General features: G+C 46.6%; 1 protein-coding gene across 1 annotated transcript in view; it reads left to right on the top strand.

Annotated features, from left to right (window-relative positions):
• Positions 1-19,961: 19,961 nt before the first annotated feature.
• Positions 19,962-23,095, top strand: part of xdh (xanthine dehydrogenase) — a 130,288-nt gene continuing 127,154 nt past the window's right edge. The window contains exon 1 of the mRNA XM_059645162.1: positions 19,962-20,095. The gene's annotated coding sequence lies outside the window, so the exon portion shown is untranslated. The remainder of the gene's footprint in view (positions 20,096-23,095) is intronic.

Below are 23,095 nucleotides of genomic sequence, written 5' to 3' on the forward strand. Positions count from 1 at the left end.
AGGAAACCGGAGCACCCGGAGGAAACTCACGCAGACACGGGGAGAACGTGCAAACTCCGCACAGACAGTCGCCCGAGGCTGGAATCAAACCTGGAAATCCCTGGCGCTGTGAGGCTGCAGTGCTAACCGCTGAGCCACCGTGCTGCCCTAAAGCTGTTCCTTGATGCATCGGGTTCCCCTTGATGGAATACCTGGATCTGTTTCTAAAGTTTAGTCTGCCTAACAGTTTACATTGCTAGCTCTCACATTAAATTTCATCAGGGTCTATCTGTTATGGTGACTCAGATTCATTTTCCAATCAATTCTGCCTTCAGCCCTTTAAAAACATAATTCTCTTCCGGCCTACAAAGGTCATTAACAGTCAAATCCATGAGTTACTCCTTCTATTAAGGTATGCCCATTCCATCAGAAAAACGAAGGGATCTTGTGGTGAAATAGTAGTGTACCCTGAGCTAGGAGACCTGATCTCACATCCCACCTGCTCCAATTGTGTGTCATAATATCCCTGGACTAGAAAATGAAACGTCAACTGACACCAAATAAGCATAAAAAACCCATCGAAGTTTCCCCACACTCCTCAACAATTCCCTGTTTCATAGCGTAAAGTAATGTACTGACCAGGTCCTCATAGAGTTGTATAGCAAACTTGTCTATGCCACCCAGGTATCCCAAAATAATCTAGTCCCATTTGCCATCTTGAAACTGCCCTGCGCATGATGAATCTTTTCTTCCAATTTTTCCCATCCCTGAGCCTGGCGCAATTCCCCCGTTGCCTGGAATGTTTCTGGGAGTGCTCCTCCTGAGCTGTGGAGCTGCTCCTATATTGGCCACAGTGTCCACCTCACTTGTGCCTACTGCCATCCAGTCTCTAGCTCAGATTACCAGCCTCTCACATAATGCCCCTGTCATCCGAGGGGAGGCAATGGTCTTGTGGTATTGTCATTGGACTATTAATTCAGAGACCCTCATAATGTTCTGGGAGATCTGTGTTCAGTCCCCACCGTGGTAGATAGTAGATTCAATAAGTATCTGGAATTAACAGCCTAATAATGACCACGAATCAATCGTCAATTGTTGGAAAAACCCACCTGGTTCACTAACATCCTTTAGGGAAGGAAGCTGCTATCCTTACCTGGTCTGGCCTACATGTGACTCCAGACTCACAGCAAATGTGGTTGACTCTTAACTGCCCTCTGGGCAATTAGGGATGGGCAATAAATACTGACTCAGTGAAACCCTCATCCTGTTAATGAGTAAAATCCTGGTTAGGCTTCAAACCAAAGTTTCCGTTCCTCTTGACTACGAGGTTCACTTCAGTTGCTGTTGATGTCCATTTCAAGCCCACCGACTCCCACAGCTACCTAGAATACACCTCCTCCCACCCACTCTCCTGCAAAAATTCCATCCCCTATTCCCAATTCCTCCGCCTCCGCCGCATCTGCTCCCACGATGAGGCATTCCACTCCCGCACATCCCAGTTGTCCAAGTTCTTCAAGGACCGCAACTTTCCCCCCACAGTGGTCGAGAACTCCCTTGACCGCGTCTCCCACATTTCCCGCAACACATTCCTCACACCCCGCCCCCGCCACAACCGCCCCAAGAGGATCCCCCTCGTTCTCACACACCACCCAACCAACCTCCGGATACAACGCATCATCCTCCGACACTTCCGCCATCTACAATCCGACCCCACCACCCAAGACATTTTTCCATCCCCACCCCTGTCTGCTTTCCGGAGAGACCACTCTCTCCGTGACTCCCTTGTTCGCTCCACACTGCCCTCCAACCCCACCACCTTCCCCTGCAACCGCAGGAAATGCTACACTTGCCCCCACACCTCCTCCCTCACCCCTATCCCAGGGCCCAAGATGACATTCCACATTAAGCAGAGGTTCACCTGCACATCTGCCAATGTGGTATACTGCATCCACTGTACCCGGTGTGGCTTCCTCTACATTGGGGAAACCAAGCGGAGGCTTGGGGACCGCTTTGCAGAACACCTCCGCTCGGTTCGCAATAAACAACTGCACCTCCCAGTCGCAAACAATTTCCACTCCCCCTCTCATTCTTTAGATGACATGTCCATCATGGGCCTCCTGCAGTGCCACAATGATGCCACCTGAAGGTTGCAGGAACAGCTTCGGAAACCTGCAGCCCTATGGTATCAATGTGGACTTCACCAGCTTCAAAATCTCCCCTTCCCCCACCGCATCCCAAAACCAGCCCAGTTCGTCCCCTCCCCCCACTGCACAACACAACCAGCCCAGCTCTTCCCCTCCACCCACTGCATCCCAAAACCAGTCCAACCTGTCTCTGCCTCCCTAACCTGTTCTTCCTCTCACCCATCCCTTCCTCCCACCCCAAGCCGCACCTCCATCTCCTACCTACTAACCTCATCCCACCTCCTTGACCTGTCCGTCTTCCCTGGACTGACCTATCCCCTCCCTACCTCCTCACCTATACTCTCCTCTCTACCTATCTTCTTTTCTCTCCATCTTCGGTCCGCCTCCCCCTCTCTCCCTATTTATTCCAGTTCCCTCCCCCCATCCCCCTCTCTGATGAAGGGCCTAGGCCCGAAACATCAGCTTTTGTGCTCCTGAGATGCTGCTGGGCCTGCTGTGTTCATCCAGCCTCACATTTTATTATCTTAGTTGCTGACTATGATGCTTGTCCTTGCTTGTTCCCTCTGTCACCACATGATGTCGTGTGTCTCCAGCACTTAGTCTCTCTCAGTAATGCCACTATATCTCAATGGATATGTCTTTCTGCAAGAAGCATTTCTCTTCATAGCAGATCAGAGCTTCTGTTTCTTGCCAGCTCTCACCTTAATAATTGGATTTAACATAAGAACTACATCACCATCACCTCAACATGTGCTTCTGATCTAAATCCCAAAAATCTACCTACATAAATGTAGCTTGGTCGAGCGATTTATGGAAATGGAATACTTATTACAAGAGTCAGCTGGATGAATCATAAAGGGACGAGGGACTGTCAGTGCCCTAGAATCCCAACTGTGTGGAAACCGGCCATTCAGCCCAACAAGTTCACCCCACCCTTCCCAGACCCATTATCCTACACCTGAGTTAGAACATAGAACATAGAACAGTACAGCACAGAACAGGCCCTTCAGCCCACAATGTTCCCCACATCTAACTCATGCTACCAAAACATTACAGACAATTTAGCACGGCCTATCCACCTAACCTGCGCATCTTTGTACTGTTGGTGGAAACCAGAGCACCGGGAGGAAACCCGTGCAGACACAGGGAGAAAGTGCAAACTCCACACAGACAGTCACCTGAGGGTGGAATTGAACCCGGGTCCCTGGTGCTGTGAGGGAGCCTTGCTAACCACTGAGCCACTTGTGGAAGGAGTGACAATGTTTGGAGGTGAGAGGGCGAGAGAAGGCTGTTTGTCAGAGTGACGGTCTGTGTTGAGGGGATGGAAGAGGAGGAGACCTGCCCCTCCCTGTCACCTTGGTGTATGCACTGCCACTCTATCGCCAAAGTAGGTGGGATTTCTACCTGGTCTAGTGTGTGGTAGAGTAGCCACCTTCTGGTCTAATGAGGGATCTCTTGTAGAGTGAGCAAGGTGCAGCTTATCACATCTCTGCACCTCCCTCTGCTTATAAGAATGTGTTCTCCATCACGACAGAGAGGAGAACCTCACCTTAGATCTGTCTCCCCTGGGATCCAACATGACCTTCCCACCAAGAGCCCAGTGCATCATCATGGTGGGTGGTGCCTACTGCACTAGATCCAATATTAACTCTCTCAGTCTCTTCCCGAACCATATACAACATTTGCACTGGCTGTTGTGGTCCATGCAGGGCTGGAGGATTGAGCCAGGAAATGTGGCTTGAGATTTACTGATGTTCTGTTGGTGGACACTAAAATCCTGTTGTCAAAACAACCACTTTAGAATCAAAAGATGAAAAGCAAGAAGCCAGCTGCAGGAATCCTTGGGCAGAGAAGTCAGACTGGGAAGCTTGATGCATTGAGCAGTGACTTTAACATAGCCTCTGCTGGAATTGTGAGCCTCCTGTTTTATCTGGGTCATTCTCAAATTCCTTAATATCTCACCTCCTGGCGTGACTCAGTAAACGCTCTGTTCACTTCCATTCCTGATTTCAAAGGGACTATGTCTTAGTCTTGGCAGCAGGGTTGGGGAAGGGGCAACTTGGCGGTTTCTCGCAGACTGTAGAGCCAAAGAGTGACAAGCCAGTCACAGTACAGCAAGAGGCCATTCAGCCCATCACATTGGCTTTCTGCAAGAGCGACTCAACTTGCCTCAACTGGCCTCACCTCTCAGCCCTGTACACTGCACACCCCTTCTCTTCAGGGTCTACTGTATTTGTCTATCAAGCCGTGGCTCATCCATCTTTATCGGTCTTCCAGGCTGTGCATTCTATTTGTTCCTATAAAAAAAATCTTGTGTTCTGGTTAATCTTGTGTTCATCATCGTCAACTGGTTTCCCTTGGTCTCAATCAATCTCCAAATTTTGTTCAACTTTGTCCAGCTTGCTCATAGTTTTCAGCCCTTCTGCCCAATCTCTTTTGAGTCATTTCTTCTCAGATGGCCTGGGGGTATTACCACTGGACTGTTAATCTGGAGATGCCGCCAATGTTCCGGGCAAATCCTATCATGGCAGGTGGAGGAGTTTAAATTCGATAAATTATTGGAATTAGGAGCCTAATGATGACCATTGGAAGGGAAAACCCATCTGGTTCATGAATGTCCTTCAGGGAAGGAAACTGCCGTCATGACCTGGTGTGGCCTACATGTGACTCCAGACCCACAGCAAATGTGGTTGACTCTTAACTACCCTCTGGGCCATTAGGGATGGGCAATAAATGCTGCCTGGTCAGGGATGTCCACATCCCTTGACTGAATACAAAAAAAACTCTCCCAGATTAAGGTACAGAGGACGTGTGGACCATTGTGGCTGGTTCTTCACTATTACTCCACTGAAATCTCTCATGATTTTGAACACCTTTATCAAATGCCCTCTAAACCTTCTGTCTGTCTCAAGGAAAATGATATCAGTTTCTCCAGTCCTAACTGAAGTCTCTCATCCCTGGAATGATTATCTAAATCTTTTCTGCTGCCTCTTTTGAAGTATTTGTGTCGGCATGGTGGCCCAGTGGCTAGCACTGCTGCCTCACAGCACCATGGACCCAGGGTTTGATTCCAGCCTTGGGCGACTGACTGTGTGGAGTCTGTCCCAGGTTCTCCCCACATCTGTGTGGGTTTCCTCCACGTGCTCTGGTTTCCTCTCACAGTCCAAAAATGTGCTGGCTAGGAGGATTGGCCATGCTAAAGTGTCCAGGGATCGGTGGGTCAGACATGGAAAGTTAGGGGAATGCGTATAGGTAGGATGCTGTCCAGAGGAGCATTGTGGACGTGTTGGGCCGAATGGCCTGTTTCCACACTGTAGGGATTTTTGAAGCCTGGCACTCTGTTTCAGCCGAAGCCGAGATTTGTGAAAGCTCTTCCTTACGCTGGGGCCCTGAATTTTGTGTTGGCTCAGGATAGCAGGACTTGTGCACATTTCCGTAGCTCTTCAATCGAACAGCTGATCAATTGGATTGAAATCTTTCTTGAACATTCTGGCTGACTGACCACACTCCTCAGTACCACCAACCCCGCGTCAATCTCTCGTGCAGAGAATGCCACTGATGCACTGCTGTTTAAATGAAGAAATTCCTCCTCATCTCAGTCTTAAATATCCTTCCTCCCCTGGGCCTGTGAGAATTTAAATGCCATCATCTCTTGTTCCTCTAATTTGTAGAGAATAACATATAGTCTGCTTAATCTGTTGTTACCTGAAAATCACACGCATTGGTTGTCGAACCTTCGCTACCCTCCCTCTCTGAAAAGGAGAACAAAATGTATGCTATACTTCCGGATGGTCTCGCCAAGGCTCTTATATATTTGCCGGAAGGTATTTTAAAAAAAGTTAAGTTCCAACAGCCCTACCAGAGAACAGGACTGCTCTTTCATTAGAGAGGGATAAGTGGTGATGGTTTTACCTGAGGGTAGAGCGTCTCCAGTGAGTGGAAGAGAGAACCCTTCACAGTAACCTCAGTGGGTGTAGGAATTGAGCTCATGCTTTTGGTTCTACTCCGCACTGTATGTCAGTTTTCCAGCTCACCAAGCCAACTATGGTCAGAGGTGTTTGCTCCTATATTCAAGCCCGCTTGCAATAAATCTTCTACAGAGTACCATTTGACTTCTTAAAGGTTTGCAGTCCCTGCATTTTAACAATCAGCCACTCGTGGGCAGAGAAACCCAAGTCCCTTTGAAGTGCACCATTTCCCAGCTTCCCATGGCCTAAGAAACTTGGTTTTTCCTGCCTTCACATTTCTTCACACTGTATTCCATCTGTCAAATGTTTGCAGATTCCATATCTGCCCAAATCTGCAGGAAGCACCTTTGCATCCTCTCACAACTCACAGTTGCTAATAGTTTTACATGTCCTGCAAACATAGAACATAGAACAGTACAGCACAGTACAGGCCCTTCGGCCCACAATGTTGTGCCGAACTTTTACCCTAATCCTAAGGTCTATATAAGCTCCACCCCTACCTTATACTATCATCCATATGCCTATCTAATATCTAATAATATCTAATAATATAAATGCACCTAATGAGGCTGACTCCACTACCCTCTCCGGCAATGCATTCCATGCTCCTACCACTCTCTGAGTAAAGACCCTACCTCAGATGTCTCCCCTATATCTATCTCCACTGACTTTAAAACCATGGCCCCTCATAATAGCTACCTCCACCCGAGGAAAAAGTCTCTGGCTGTCCAAGGAAACATCAGAAACATTACGTTCAATCAGATCATTGACATAGATCGTCACAGCTTGCTAGCCTAAAAATCATCGTCCATTCCATAACATCCATCTCCAACCTCCTGGCCAATAATCTATACAAAACAAAATTGTTCCTCTCTGCACATTCCCTCAGCGCTTGCTGTGCTTTTGAGTATCCAGGGGGAGGCGATGTCCTTGTGGTATTATTGCTGGGCTGTTATTCCAGAGACACAGATAACCACGGCAGACAGTGGAATTTGTATCGATAAAATATCTGGAACTAAGAATCTAATGATGACCACGAGTCCATTGTTGGAAAAACCCATCTAGTTCGCTAATGTCCTTTAGGGAAAGGAAACTGCCATCCTTACCTGGTCTGGCCTACATGTGACTCCAGACCCACAGCAATGTGGTTGACTCTGAACTGCCCACTGGGCAATAAATGCTGCCTAGCCAGCGATGAGTAAAGGGGGAATGAATATACAGTTCTGCCAAGTCACTGCAACAAGCTTTTGTGCTCCTGAGATGCTGCTTGGCCTGCTGTGTTCATCCAGCCTCACATTTTATTACACTGCAACTAGTTTGGTGGAATGCTGCTCCTAATGACACCCGGGATATCCTCTTTGGATTTTGATCAAAGCACTTCAGATAACGCTCCAGATATTCGCTAATCAACCTGGTTAAAGGTGTTACCACACACTCCTGGAGCAGATGGGACCTGGCCCAGAGCTGCTGGCTCAGCAGAAGGGGGTACCACCGCTGCACCCCAAGAGCCCCTTCAGTTCGCTCCTGCGACCCGAGTTCACTGCAGCCAGGCATCCAGGTAACATGGGCGAGCGGGCAGCCAGATGGCAGAGCGGAGAAGACTTTTCACGTTGAAAAGCGGCCAGCATGGTGCCTGTGTGCTGCCCTCTGCGGCAGGACGGGGCCAGGAGTGGAATCAAAGCTTGCAGCCCCTTGCGCAAGGCTCTACAGGATGTGAAAGAGCTCCACCTTGCAGGCTCCTGGTAATGCTGAAGTGGGGCAGTTAGCGAACCTGTGCCGTCCTCAGGTTTTGGGTTCCCATCATGGCTGTGGCAGTTGCTTGTAGGTGGAGACTGGCACCAAGTTCCTTGGTGTATTTAGGTCTTATTCCCCCATTGAATCAGTACCCTTCGTCAGCGACCATAATGCAGGAATGAAGTGATCTAAGTAAATGACAGGACAGCGTTGAAGATGGAATGGCTACCCCAGCCCTTAACAGCTGCTACAGGCAGACTTTCGCTGCCACCTATTGGTCAAGCATGGGAATGGCAAAATATAGAATGTGACCCACTGCAGAAATTGAAATAATAACTATAAATGGAAGACTTAGACTCATTGAGAACCCGAAAACAGAACCATAAAATCTGCCAGGCCATGTACGCAGAAGAAAAGCGTTGATTAGCCTTCAGTCCCAATAGTTTGTTCTATCCAGTGCAGTGGCTCAGTGGTTACTACTGCTGCCTCACATAGAAACAGAGAAACATAGAAGATAGGAGCAGGAGGAGGCCATTCGGCCCTTCGAGCCTGCTCTGCCATTCTTCACAATCATGGCTGAGCGCCTGACTCAACTGCCTAATCCTGCTTTCTGCCCATAACTTTTGATCCTATTCTCCCCAAGTGCTAGATCTAGTTGGCTCACAGAGCTGGGAGCGCAGTTTCAATTCCAGCCTTAAGCAATGGTCTGGATGGATTTTGCACATTCTCCCCATGTCTGCGTGGGTTTCCTCCGGGTGCTCTGGTTTCCTCCCACTGTCCGAAGATGTGCAGGGTAAGTGGATTAGCTGTGTTAAATTGTCTATATTGTCCAGGGATGTGTACGTTAGTTGGATTAGCCATGGGAAATGCAAGGTTGCAGGGTCAGTGTGGGAAGGGTGAGTCTGGATGGGCCGCTCTTTAGAGAGTCGAGGTGGACTTGTTGGGCCAAATGGCCTGTTTCCACACTGTATGGATTCTGTGATTTTCTCTAGTCATGGCAAATATTTAAAGCTTTCCCTCCTTTTCTAAAACATCTGCATTGCTGGTTATTATTGGGGTGATCGTGTGTCCTTCACCCTAAAAACTCAGGCAAAATAACGTCTCTGCCATTTCTGTGTTCCCCTATTTTGATTAACTCCTGCTACAGTTTACCAACATTCACTTTAGCTACTCTTCCCTTTTATATTCTTGTCGGAGCTATAAGGCTGAGGGACTTGAGGTTGTTTTCATTAGAGAGAAGAAAGTTAAGAGGTGACTGGATAGAGACGTACAAGATGATCAGAGGGTTAGATAGGGTGGACAGTGAGAGCCTTTTTCCTGAGATGGTGATGGCTAGCACAAGGGGACATAGCTTTAAATTGAGGAGTGAAAGGTATAGGACAGATGTCAGAGGTAGGTTCTTTACTCAGAGAGTAGTAAGGGCGTAGAATTCCCTGCCTGCAACAGTAGTAGACTCATCAACTTTAAGGGAATTTAAATGGTCATTGAATAAACCTATGGATGATACTGGAATAGTGTAGGTTAGATGGGCTTCAGATTGGTTTCATAGGTCGGTGCAACATGGAGGGCCGAAGGGCCTGCACTGCGCTGTTATGTTCTATGTTCTATCTTTATATTTTGCACTAGTTTTCTTTCATAATATTATTTACTCTCTTTTATTTCTTCTTGTAGAAATCCATTGCTGATATGTAAAGGTTTCCCAATATTCAAGGCTGTCACTGCCCTTTGTAATATGTTATGTCTTAGGTTTTATGGTTAGTTTTCTTTAACTTTTGTGTTGCACCATTAATGTTTACCCTTTTCATAATCTTTCTTCCTCTCTTTTAGTTGGGCGAAATTGAATATCACCTTAACATCTGCCACCACTCATTAACAGTCCTACCATTTAGTCTTCCTGTTTAAACCCCATGCCAGTGCACTTACCTTTGTTTAATATCAGAACACTAGTGTGAGACTCAGGTTTCTCACACTCAAAATGAATTTGAAATTCTATCATGCAATGATCCTGGACGATCTTTTGCAATGAGGTCATTAATTAACCCCCTCTCGTTATACAGTACCACATTCAGAATAGACTGCTCCTTGGCTGTTTCTATATTGTTTCAGGAAATAATCTCTAATACACTCACTAAACTCTCCCTTGATTAATCTAGTCTATATGCATAATAATATCACCCATCATTATTTCCATACCTTCCTAACAAGTCCTCTGGTTGGGGAAATATAAATTATTCCCACCCAGGGGCATTTCCCCTTGCTATTTCTTATTTCTACCAAGACTGATCTAGGTTTTGCTCTCCAGTTGCTATATTATTGATCACAACAGCACCAATTTCTCCCTTTACTAACAAAGCTAAATGCACTCATCCAGGCAAGATCTGAGGTGTCTGCTGCATATCTCTCATGCATACTGAAGGGCAGATAACACTACTGTACTGTACTGAGCCTGTGCCTGAGTTTGGAGTCTTTGAAATCAACACACTCTATTTCTCAGATGGCCTATGGTGGCACGAGCCCACAATGGTGATGCTGAGTTCCATCATCGATGACCCCTTACCAATCCACGTTGTGCAGTGGTTCGTCATGGATCTTGCCAGTTGGTGTACAGTATTGCATGATGGGAGCAGGACGGTGGAGGAGCTTTCTTTCTAGATGTTTAGGGCCAGGCCCATTCTCTCACACATCTCGAAGAGTGAATTGACAATGATTTGGAGCCCGGCGTCCAAGTGTGCACAGAAGTAAGCGTCCTTTGCGTACAGCAGATCTCACTGACTTTGGCGTGGCTTCATCTCTGGGCTGGAGCTGGTGCAGGTTGAACAGGTTCCCATTCCTCCTGTAGAGGAGCTCCACTCCCTGCACCATCCCCACGGTCTCCTGGGGTGACTCAACAAGATGTTGGAGGTGGGGGCATTCGCTGCTACATCCTCCATATGTAATGGACCCAAAACTAAATCCCGAATAAAGTGCCAACTTACAGTCATACAAACGGACAGCATGGAAACAGACCTTTCTGTGCAATTCATCCACGCTGACCAAACATTCTAATTTAATCCAGTTGCATTTGCTAGCAATTAGCCCATATCCCTCTACACCATTCCTATTCCTGTGACCATCCAGATGCCTTTTAGATATTGCAATTGTACCAGCTTCCATCACATCCTCTGGCATCTTGTTCCACACAAGCACGACCCTCTGAGTGAAAAAGTTGCCCTTCGGTCCTTTTTTGCATCTTTCCTGTCTCACCTTAAATCTGTGCCCTCTAGATTTAGACTTCTCTACCTTGGTAAAAAGACCTTGGCTATTCATCCTATCTATATCTCATGACTTTATAAACCTCCATAAAGTCACCCCTCAGCCTCTAACGCTCCAGGGGAAATAGCCCCAGTCTATTCAGCCTCTCCCTATAGCTCAAATCTTCTAACGCTGGCAACATCCTCGTAAATCTTTTATGAGCCCTTTCAAGTTCCACAACAATAACATCAACAAAGACAAAGTCTCTGGAAAAGCTCAGCAGGTCTGGCAGCATCTGTGGAGGAGAAAACAGAGTTAATCTTTCGGGTCCGGAGACCCTTCCTCAGAAGTTCCACAACATCCTTCCTATACTAGGGAGACCAGAGTCACATGTTGTGTTCCAAAAGTGGTTTAACCCATGTCCTGTACAGCCACAACATGACATCCTAACTCCAATACTCAATGCGCCAACCAATAAAGCTAAGCGTACCAAACACCTTCTTCACCACCATGTCTACCTGCGACTCCACTTTCAAGAAACTGTGAACCTGTGCTCCAAGGTCTCAATGTTCCATCTCTCACAACAAGCTCTCACTACTCCCTTGCCCTGCATCCTAGAGTCAACCCCACTCCCCAGGCTGCTGGTCTGCTTTTTCCAGAGTGCTAAACATTGATGGACTGGGGCCAACTGAAGTGTAGATATAACCTTCACAGAATGACAGCTTAGCTTCAGCAAATTCACTTGGTTGAATAGTAAGAAAATGGACCAATGTTTGATTCTAAACTGTGAGGCTGGATGAACACAGCAGACCAAGCAGCATCTCAGGAGCACAAAAGCTGACGTTTCGGGCCTAGACCCTTCATCAGAGAGGGTCCAGGCCCGAAACGTCAGCTTTTGTGCTCCTGAGATGCTGCTTGGCCTGCTGTGTTCATCCAGCCTCACATTTTATTATCTTGGAATTCTCCAGCATCTGCAGTTCCCATTATCACTGATACTATTTCAACCCCACTGCGAAGCCTCTTCCAGGGATGCCTAACTTGAAGAAGTTACCCTCCTCCCTCCGGACCAACCACAGGGAATCGCTCTCCCATTGCACCCCACCTATACTCTCTCCACCTGTCTTCTTTACTCTCCATCTTCGGTCCACCTCCCCCTCCCTATTTATTCCAGTTCCCTCACCCCATCCCCCTCTCTGATGAAGGGTCTAGGCCCGAAACGTCAGCTTTTGTGCTCCTGAGATGCTGCTTGGCCTGTTGTGTTCATCCAGCCTCACATTTTGTTATCTTAGCCACAAGAGGGAGCACGGATTTGAAAGTCACCTACTGACTTGCTTAGAGAGTTGATTTGAAGGCAGAATCTTTCGGACACTATTTCCATCAGCGATCGGCAGCTGGGCCTAAACTTGGCTCTGTGTTTATAAATGACTCAATGAAGGAATAAAAATAACGCTGAAAGGTGCACGTTTTGTCAAAGTTTTCTGTCTTCCACACATTTTAAGCCGTGCTCTGGGGTTTCACACTGATTGCAACAACACAGCACAGCACCATCATTGGATGCTGTGTCGTGCCAAAAAGACATTCTGTCTCTCATGCAAACGATTAATTTGGGATATGAATTTCAGCGCCGGTGGGATGGGATATAGGCAGAACGACGGGTCCCAAAGACTGGCAGATTGTATCAAGCAGCATATCCTTTCAGCTGCTTTGCGTCAAACAAAGCACTGACTGTACCCAGCAAGCCCACGCTTGTACAATTCCCTGCAAAGTGTCCAACGCTTGATGCGGATCTGCAACTGGACAGCATTTGCTGAATACTTCTGAATGTGCAATGAATTGATGACCATTTCAGGCTCACAATAGGTGCGTACACATATTGAGATGTTTGTTATCTCGGATTCTCCAGTATCTGCAGTTCCCATTATCTCTGACCTTTTGTGCTCCTAAGATGCTGCTGGGCCTGCTGTGTTCATCCAGCTTCACACTTTGTTATCTCGGATTCTCCAGCATCTGCAGTCCCCATTATCTCTGATACATATTGAGATGTACTGTGCAGACAGCAACAAATTGCACCTCATTGAACTTTCAAACTGAGGGAGCAACAATGTCCTGGCTAATCCAAGTCAAACTGGCTAGTTTAAAATCTACACAAAACTTGGCCATTAATTGTCGATCAGCGTGAATGAATGCATTTGCCAAGGTAATGCCTCTACCGATCTGAGTCTTCTCGCCAACCAATCAGCACTGTCCTGTCATGTGGTGTACAATCTGATTTTCCCATGGAATTTGCATTCTTGCGTATTTTCCTGATGAATGCCACAATGAGGAGCTTTGACAGAATGAGCCTTACTTCAGTAATGCCGAGTTCTGGGCTAACTATTTGAATGTCGACACCTATGTTTTTTGGTGATACCTGGTGACTGAAATGTACATTGCAGAGACACGCTGATTGGATTCACTGAGGCCGACAGACCTTTGGCAGACAGGAGGATTAAGGATTATGGTGGCAATCTGACGTTCAGCTGGGAAACCAGCCAGGATCATATTCAACGACAAACTGTGCTTAAAGAGTTGAGTGATCTCATCCTGTTCTCACCTTCCCTAGACATTTGTCCACAAAATCATGAGGGGTATAGACAGGGTGGATAGCAAGAAGCTTTTTCCCAGAGTGGGGGACTCAATTACTCGGGGTCATGAATTCAAAGTGAGAGGAGGAAAGTTTAAGGGAGATATGCGTGGAAAGTTCTTTACACAGAGGGTGGTGGGTGCCTGGAACGCGTTGCCAGCGGAGGTGGTAGACGCAGACATGTTAACGTCTTTTAAGATATATTTGGACAGGTACATGGATGGGCAAGGAGCATTTGGACACAGACCGTTAGAAAATAGATGACAGGTCAGACAGAGGATCTTGATCGGCGCAGGCTTGGAGGGCCGAAGAGCCTGTTCCTGTGCTGTAGGTTTCTTTGTTTCTTTGTTTCCCACTTTTATGGTCGGATTATGGGGAGTCTGCTGGGAATTCAAATTTTTGCCTCTGTCTGCCTGGTGTGATCATGAGCATCAGAGGCATTTGAAAGACATTTGGTAAATTCATTGCCATTCCACTTATTTGTATGTATCCAAATTTGTGATGGTATGTGGGGAAGCCTCCTTTGGCATTGACACAACTCTCTCTTGCCTACATAGGCCTTTATCACGCAGTTCCACAATTTCCAGCTGTTTTGAGCTCCGACAGGCAGGCTCAGTCCTGCTATCACTTCTTCGCATTTTCATTCACTCATGAGACATGGACATTGCCAGCTGGGCTGGTATTCATTGTCCATGCTTAGCTGCCCCTGAGAAGGCGGTGGGTGAGCTGCCTTCTTGAATCGCTGCAGGCCACGTGCTGTGGGTAGAACCACAAGCAGATAAGGACGGAGTCATAGAGTCGTAGAGATGTACAGCACGGAAACAGGCCCTTCGTCCACACTGACCAAGTATTCGACATTAATCTAGTCCCATTTGTCAGCATTTGGCCCATATCCCTCTAAACCCTTCCTATTCATGTAGCCATAGAGATGGAATTAAATTTTGTAATTATACCAGTCACCACCAACTCCTGTCTGGCAGCTCATTCTGTACACGCACTGTCCTCTACATGAACGCTCACCTTTTAAATCTTTTCCCGCTATGCCCTCTAAGGTTGGACTCTCTTCCCCTGGGGAAAAAGACCTTGGCTATTCACCCTCTCCGTGCCCCTCATGATTTTATAAACCTCTATAAGGCCACCCCTCAGCATCTGATGCTCCAAGGAAAATAGTTCCCGCATATTCAGCATCTCCCTACAGCTCAAGCTCCACAACAACCATGTAAATCTTTTCTGAACCTTTATACGTATCACAGCATCCTTTCCATAGCAGGGGGACCAGCATTGAAAGCAGTATTCCAAAAATGGCCAGACCAATGTCCTGTACAGCCACAATTCTGATACTCAATGCACTGACCAATAAAAGCAAGAGTACCAAATGTCTTCTTCACTACACTGTCTACCTGTGATTCCGCATTCGAGGAACAATGAATCTGCACACAACAAGATCTCTGTGTTCAGCAACTCTCACCAGGACGTTACAAGTGAGTGGATAAGTCATGCCCTCATCTGCCTTTCCAAAATGTAGCGTCTCACATTTATCTAAATGAAACTCCAGCTGCCAATCCTTGGGCAATCTGGGCAATGCTTCAGCAGCCAATCAACCTTGTGGTTGCACTACTCACAGAGGCAACTGGGCAAGATGTTTCTCCTTGCAGGGGAGTGTCTCATACCAGGATGTTTCTCCTTGGGGGGGGGGGGGGATGTCTCGAACCAGAATGTTTCTCCTTGGGGGAGAGTCTAGTACCAGGATGTTTCTCCTTGGGGGTAGAGTCTAGTACCAGGATGTTTCTCCTTGGGGGAGAGTCTACTACCAGGACGTTTCTCCTTGGGAGGGGGGTCTAGCACCAAGGGTTATAGTCTCAGAATTAATCCGTGTCTAATTAAGGTTGAGATGAGGAAGAATAACTTCCCTTAGAAAATTGTCAAGTTCTGGGACAAACTCATTGCCACAGACAGCTCTGGGGAGAGAGTCTACGTGTATATTTAAGACTGAGATGGATAGATTCTTGGTTAGTCGGGGATTCAGGCCTTATGGGTAAAGGACATGAAAGTGGCTGTGAGAATTATCAGAGCAACCATGATCCTACTGAATGGCAGAATAGCCTCGTGTAGCCGAACAGCCTACTCCTTTCCTATATCTTATTGGCTTGTGGCTTTGTGTGCCTTTAAATGTTGCCTATTTCAAGATGCCCATTATTATCGAGCCGGATGTTTCTTCTTCCTTCTACTGCTCAGTTCATTGAGGCTTTTGATGCGTTAATCTGTTATACTCATACCAAGTGGGAAAGGTGGCACCAGAAATTTTTCAGCAGCAGATAGGTTTAATCTTTGATAAAATGTAATAACATGTTATAAAACACAGGATGGCTATTTGCATAACAGCTGAGGAACATGATTTGTCTCTTCTTGGAATGCTAAAACAACAAGTGAAACACTCTCACACACACGATAGTATCTTCGAGGTGTAGTCCTTTTCAGAAGTAAACTTATCTCACCTTGTTGATAAACCCTTCAGGTACTAACTTCTTTCCACATAGTGATGAAGATAAGGGAAGATAGGTTAGACTGACTTTGCTCTTTTACACTGGAGCCTTTTAGATTGTCACTTCAGGCTTTCTGAACTGTATACATATCATTTATCATATCATTGCTTTATGAGGCAGGGCAAGCATTTATCACGGTAAACAGATGACAAGCTCATTTACAACTCAGCTGGTTCCGTGCTGAGGCCAAATGCTGCCAACTTATTAATATACTTTCTATATGTTTGCACTGAAGGTGGGGGAGCAGGGATACTGTATTCACAGTGAGGGTGGGGGATCAGGGATACTGTATTCACAGTGAGGGTGGGGGAGAGCGGATACTGTATTCACAGTGAGGGTGGGGGAGAGTGGATACTGTATTCACTGTGAGGGTGGGGGAGAGCAGATACTGTAATCACAGTGAGGGTGGGGGAGAGCAGATACTGTATTCACAGTGAGGGTGGGGGAGAGCGGATACTGTATTCACTGTGAGGGTGGGGGAGCAGGGATACTGTATTCACAGTGAGGGTGGGGGGGGAGGGACACTGTATTCACAGTGAGGGTGGGGGATCAGGGATACTGTATTCACTGTGAGGGTGGGGGAGATGTGATACTGTATTCACTGTGAGGGTGGGGGAGCAGGGATACTGTATTCACAGTGAGGGTGGGGGAGAGCGGATACTGTATTCACAGTGAGGGTGGGGGAGCAGGGATACTGTATTCACAGTGAGGGTGGGGGAGCAGGGATACTGTATTCACAGTGAGGGTGGGGGAGAGCAGATACTGTATTCACAGTGAGGGTGGGGGAGAGCAGATACTGTATTCACAGTGAGGGTGGGGGAGAGCGGATACTGTATTCACAGTGAGGGTGGGGGAGAGCGGATACTGTAATCACAGTGAGGGTGGGGGAGAGCAGATACTGTATTCACAGTGAGGGTGGGGGAGAGCAGATACTGTATTCACTGTGAGGGTGAGGGAGAGCGAAAGCTGTGTTCCCAGTGATTCCGCGGTATGTTTGGGGATTAGCATAGGAGACCTTCTGCTGTTCTTCCTAGAATTACGGTCTCCTTGTTCTTGACCACTTTCGCCTCCCTCTTCTGCACCCCTCCTAATCTTTTGCACCCCAGCGCGGTTGCCCCTCAGCCTCCTCTGCTCTGGGTTGGGTGATCAGTCACCATAGGATTGAATATGTAGCTTGCTCCTGCTCCCATTTTCCTCCCCATGTTGTAAGTATTCCAGTGCTTGTGATTGCAATTAGTTGGGTGTTGTCCCTGGCAGCCAAATTAACTCAGAAACGTTTGAACTTTGCTTTATTTGGCAGGTTGCGAAACCTCTGGAGGGTGACAGCGTGCACTGTGCTTGAGTTTAAATTTCCTGTGAACAGAACAGGCCTGTGACCAGGAAATAAGGTAATCACCCGGACACCTCAATGCATCATTGACACATTCGGACTGATCACAAGGTTGAATAAGTTTCCAGGCTCAGTCATGTTTTGCATAACACCCTGAGCAGGAGGTTTAATTCAAATCTTATGTTGTAATGCAACATAGGGATTCACTGAGGGTGTTTACGTTCACCAGGTATCTCACAACTTTCTACTGTATACGTTCTCCATGTAGCCTCACCTTGTTCTTCCTACTATAGAATCATAGAATCCTTACAATGCAGATCGAGACCTTTCGGCCCAGCAAATCTGCACCAAACCACCGAAGAGCCACCCAGATCCATGATCCACATCATCCCTACCCTATCCCTGTAACCCCACATTTCCTGTAGCTAACTATGCATCTAGTCTCCATATCTCTGGAGACTATGGACAATTTAACATGACCAATCCACCTAACCTGCGCATCTTCAGACTGTTTCTGCTGGTTGGAGATTGTAGAACCAGGGGACACTGTCAAAGAATTAGCTCCAGACTGCTCAGAAGAGATTTTAGGAAGCAATTCTACACAAAAACAGTAAAGGAGGTTTGGAACTCTCTTCCTCAAACAGCGCTCAATGCCAATTAAAATGTTAAATTTAAACCTGAGATAGAATTTTTTTTATTATGCAAGGGTATCAAAGGAAATGAGCCCAAGGCAAGCCTACGGAATTAGGCCTCAGATCAGCCGTGATCTTATTGAATGGTAGAGCAGGCTCCTATTCCTGCAAATCCTAAATGAAACTAAAACTATGACCTTCCCTTCTTAAGGCACAAACTATAAAAATACAAATCCAACTTAATGTTGTACGTGCTCCAGTGCACTTTGGAAACCAAGGTTCTTTGAGAAGGTGACTAAACAGGTAGATGAGAGTAAACCGGTTGATGTGGTGTATATGGATTTCAGCAAGGCGTTCGATAAGGTTCCCCACAGTAGGCTATTGTACAAAATGCGGAGGACTGGAATTGTGAGAGATATCGCAGTTTGGATCGGAAATTGGCTTGCTGAAAGAAGACAGAGGGTGGCAGTTGATGGGAAATGTTCATCCTGGAGACCAGTTACTAGTGGTGTACCGCAAGGGTCGGTGTTGGGTCCACTGCTGTTTGTCATTTTTATAAATGACCTGGATGAGGGCGTAGAAGGATGGGTTAGTAAATTTGCAGATGACACTAAGGTCGGTGGAGTTGTGGATAGTGACAAAGGATGCTGTAGGTTGCAGAGAGACATAGATAAGCTGCAGAGCTGGGCTGAGAGGTAGCAAATGGAGTTTAATGCAGACAAGTGTGAGGTGATGCACTTTGTAGGAGTAACCAGAAGGCAAAGTACTGGGCTAACGGTAAGATTCTTAGTAGTGTAGATGAGCAGAGAGATCTCGGTGTCCATGTACACAGGTCCTTGAAAGTTGCCGCCCAGGTTGACAGGGCTGTTTAGAAGGCATACAGTGTTTTAGCTTTTATTAATAGAGGAATCGACTTCCGGAACCAAGAGATTATGCTGCAGCTGTACAAAACTCTGGTGCGGCCGCACTTGGAGTATTGCGTACAGTTCTGGTCACCGCATTATAAGAAGGATTTGGAAGTTTTGGAAAGGGTGCAGAGGAGATTTACTAGGATGTTGCCTGGTATGGAGGGAAGGTCTTATAAGGAAAGGCTGAGGGACTTGAGGCTGTTTTCATTAGAGAGAAAGTTGAGAGGAGACTTAATTAAGACATATAAAATAATCAGAGGGTTAGATAGGGTGGATAGGGAGAGCCTTTTTCCCAGGATAGTGACGGCGAGCACGAGGGGGCATAGCTTTAAATTGAGGGGTGAAAGATATAGGACAGATGTCAGAGGTAGTTTCTTTACTCAGAGAGTAGTAAGGGAATGGAATGCTTTGCCTGCAACGGTAGTAGATTCGCCAACTTTAGATACATTTAAGTCGTCATTGGACAAGCATATGGACGTACATGGAATAGTGTAGGTTAGATGAGCTTCAGATCGGTATGACAGGTCGGCACAACATCGAAGGCCGAAGGGCCTGTACTGTGTTGTAATGTTCTATGTTCTATGTTCCGCAAGATAATAGCAATTGCGTAGACCTTCATCACAGCTTTGCATAAAACTGAGTTTTGTTGCCAGAATCACACTAGTAGGCTTGCTTGAGAATCTAAAAGCGGCATTCTTTTATTTGCAGCATCGTAGTTTCAAGAAAAGATTGGCTCTCCTGGCTGTTTTGAACCTTGTCCCTGTGAACTTCGGCCTAAGCCAATACGCTTACATCTGGCAATTCCCACGTGCTTATGAAAGATAAATTCACTTGATACCGCTGTGCATGTGTGCCTTTAAGAATCCACTCACAGTGACGGTGACTGTCACTGTCAATGCACCTAACCTGACAATTAACCTTTGACTTCTGCTGTGAAGTACAAAGGTGGATACTTCCAGAGAGTCTGAGGCAGGATCGCTGTGCTGTCAGCTGCTCCAGCAAGGTAGGTCCATCTGCTTTGTAATTCATGAAAAGAGTCATTTGTAGTATTCTGAAATTTGCTGCAAAATGGTGCAAAACCTCCCCCAAAATCCTCTAGACTCCCAAACTGACAGACTCTGAACGCTGGCAACTTTCGTCACGTATTAGAGGAAATTACTGGAAATGCTCAACAGATCTGGCAGTAGCTGTGGAGGTGGATAGGGTTTTTTTTTTAAGAGACTTTCAAACGACTCTTGGATGGGCACATGGATGGTGGTATAATGTAGGGTGTACAGGATGGCTTGATCTCAGTAGGATAATAGGTTGACACAACATTGTGGGCTGAAGGGCCTGTACTGTGCTGTACTGTTCTATGCTCTATGTTCCATGTCTGGCATTGAACTTTTGACTCCCCTGTTCCATTTAAAGTTCCCACTCTCTGTCCTTTCCTCCTCCATTTGTTGGTACTTACGGCCAGAAGGTTTATATCCACGTACCTGAAGCTCTGTTGTAGCATTTTCAAACAGGCTGAATTATTTGTTTCTTTTTTAAATCCTCCTCTGGTTAAACCAATTTTCCTTTTTTTTTTAATTAATTCATTCATGGGATTTGGATCTCACTGGCTGGGCCACCATTCAATGCCCCGGCCCTAGTTGCCCCTTGAGAAGGTGGTGGTGAGCTGCCTTCTTGAACTGCTGCAGTCCCCCTGCTGTGGGTTGACCTTTGGGGAGGGAATTCCAGAATTTTGAGCCAACAGGAAATGAGAATTCCATCCCTCAGTGTCTTTGAGCCAACCATCTTCCTGTTAACAGCTGAGAACTCTAACTCATTTCTTCACAGAGATTGGCACAGCCATACCAATGGTGTAACATCTCATGTTTTGATGAGGCTGCATTGGTTCCAGAGTCAATACTGAGTTTTAGATTAGATTAGATTAGATTCCCTACAGTGTGGAAACAGGCCGTTCGGCCCAACAAGTCCACACCGCCCTTTGGAGCATCACACCCAGATCCATCCCCCTATATCCCACACATCCCTGAACACTACGGGCAAGTTAGCATGGCCGATCCACCTAGCCTGCACATCTTTGGACTGTGGGAGGAAACTAGAGCACCCGGAGGAAACCCACGCAGACGTGGGGAGAATGTGCAACTCCACACAGACTATCACCTGAGGCTGAAATCGAACCCAGGTCCCTGGAGCTGTGAGGCTTCAGTGCTAACCACTGAGCCACCGTGCTGCCCTGTTTAACAGAGAGAGATCGGAAGTGAGCCAGCTGTGGGCACCACACTACAGGAGTTTGTGTCAATGCTTTAGATAGAGTGCAGAAGCGATTTACTAGAATGACTCCAGCGATGAGAAACCTCAGTTATAACAATAGATCGAAGAGGTTAATGGCTCAGTGGTTAGCACTGCAGCCTCACAGCGCCAGGGACCCAGTTTCAATTCCAGCTTCAGGTGGCTGTGTCTGTGTGGAGTTTGCACACTCTCCCCGTGACTGTGTGGGTTTCCACCGGGTGCTCCGGTTTCCTCCCACAGGCCAGAGATGGGCAGGTTAGGTGGATAGACCATGCTTAATTGCCTGTAGTGTCCAGGGCTGGTGGATTAGCCAGTGGAAAATGCAGTGTTATAGGGTATGGGGCTGGATCTGAGTGTGATATTCTTTGGAGAGTCAATATGGGTGAATGGCCTGCTTCCACACTGTAGGGATTCAATGATACTACGGAGTTGGGACTGCTGTCCCTGGAGAGTAGGTGGCTGAGAGAGGACTTGATGAAGGCTTTTGAAATCATTGCAGGATGGACAGATTAAATAAGGCAAAACTGTCTCCATTCCGGAAACAAATGGGTGTGCTTAGATTTAAAATGATATAAGTATGAAACATGGATGATGTGAGAAAAAGCTTGCTACACATCGAGTAGTTATTGCATGGAATGCATTGGTTAGAGATGAGGTTGGGGCACTCAGGAGGGGCATTGGATGGTTATTTGGATAGAAATGGAATGGAGGGACGTGGGGGAAAAGGCAGGAGATTGACACTAGGTAACTGACCTGGATTAAATAATATTTTTGTGATTCGTAGATAAGTTTAACCTTATTTTCTCCCCTAACAGCAAGCTAGGATGATTGTACCTTCTCAAATTATCCTGAATTTTCCCAAAATCTGTTGTCTTTAACTTATTTCTTCATTATAAAAAAAACCGTCAACCGGAATCCCTGGAATGCCGGAAGCTGAATTTATAGAGGTTTATAAATTTATGAGAGGAGCATAGATAGGGTGAATAGCCAAGGTCGTTTTCCCCAGGGTGGGATAGAAGGCATCGGTTTAAGGTGAGAGAAGAAAAATTTAAAAGGGACCCAAAGGGCAACTTTTTTACGCAGGGAGTAGTGCGTGTGAGGAACAAGTTGCCAGAGGAAGTGGTGGGGGCTGGTACAATTACAACATTTAAAAGCCATCTGGATGGGTATATGAATAGGAAGGGTTTGGAGCGATATGGGCTAAATGCTCGCAAATGGGGCTAGATTTATTTAGGATATCTGCTCGGTATGGATGAGTTGGACCAAATGGTCTGTTTCTCTGCTATATATATTTGTGACTCTGTGATCTCAACCATTCCCTGTAGAATCAACTTCCACGACCTCATTTCTTTTTGTTCCTCTATATATGTTTCTTTCTTATGCCCAGAAGTGCCTTGGTTCACAACTGAATTTTTTTTTGCCCCCCAGGTGAGTCACCGATGAATGAATGACCAATCTAACTGCAAAGCAACCCCTTCCCACGCAGCAACCCCTCCAAACCACCCCCCACCCACCCCAGGACAGTGTAACAACACCAAGGATGAGAGAAACAAAATTAGAGAGGGAGGGGATTAATTCTAAATATACCTGGAGGAGGAGATAGAGCACTCCAGCCCCTTTCCCACCTTATATATTCTCATCACCAAACAGTCCCCCTGTTATTAGAAGGATATTATTAAACTGGAGGCGCTTCTGAACAGATTTATCAGGACGTTGCCAGAAT

This window comes from Stegostoma tigrinum, chromosome 4 (assembly GCF_030684315.1).
Source record: "Stegostoma tigrinum isolate sSteTig4 chromosome 4, sSteTig4.hap1, whole genome shotgun sequence".
In the NCBI taxonomy this organism is placed as follows: Eukaryota; Metazoa; Chordata; class Chondrichthyes; order Orectolobiformes; family Stegostomatidae; genus Stegostoma; species Stegostoma tigrinum.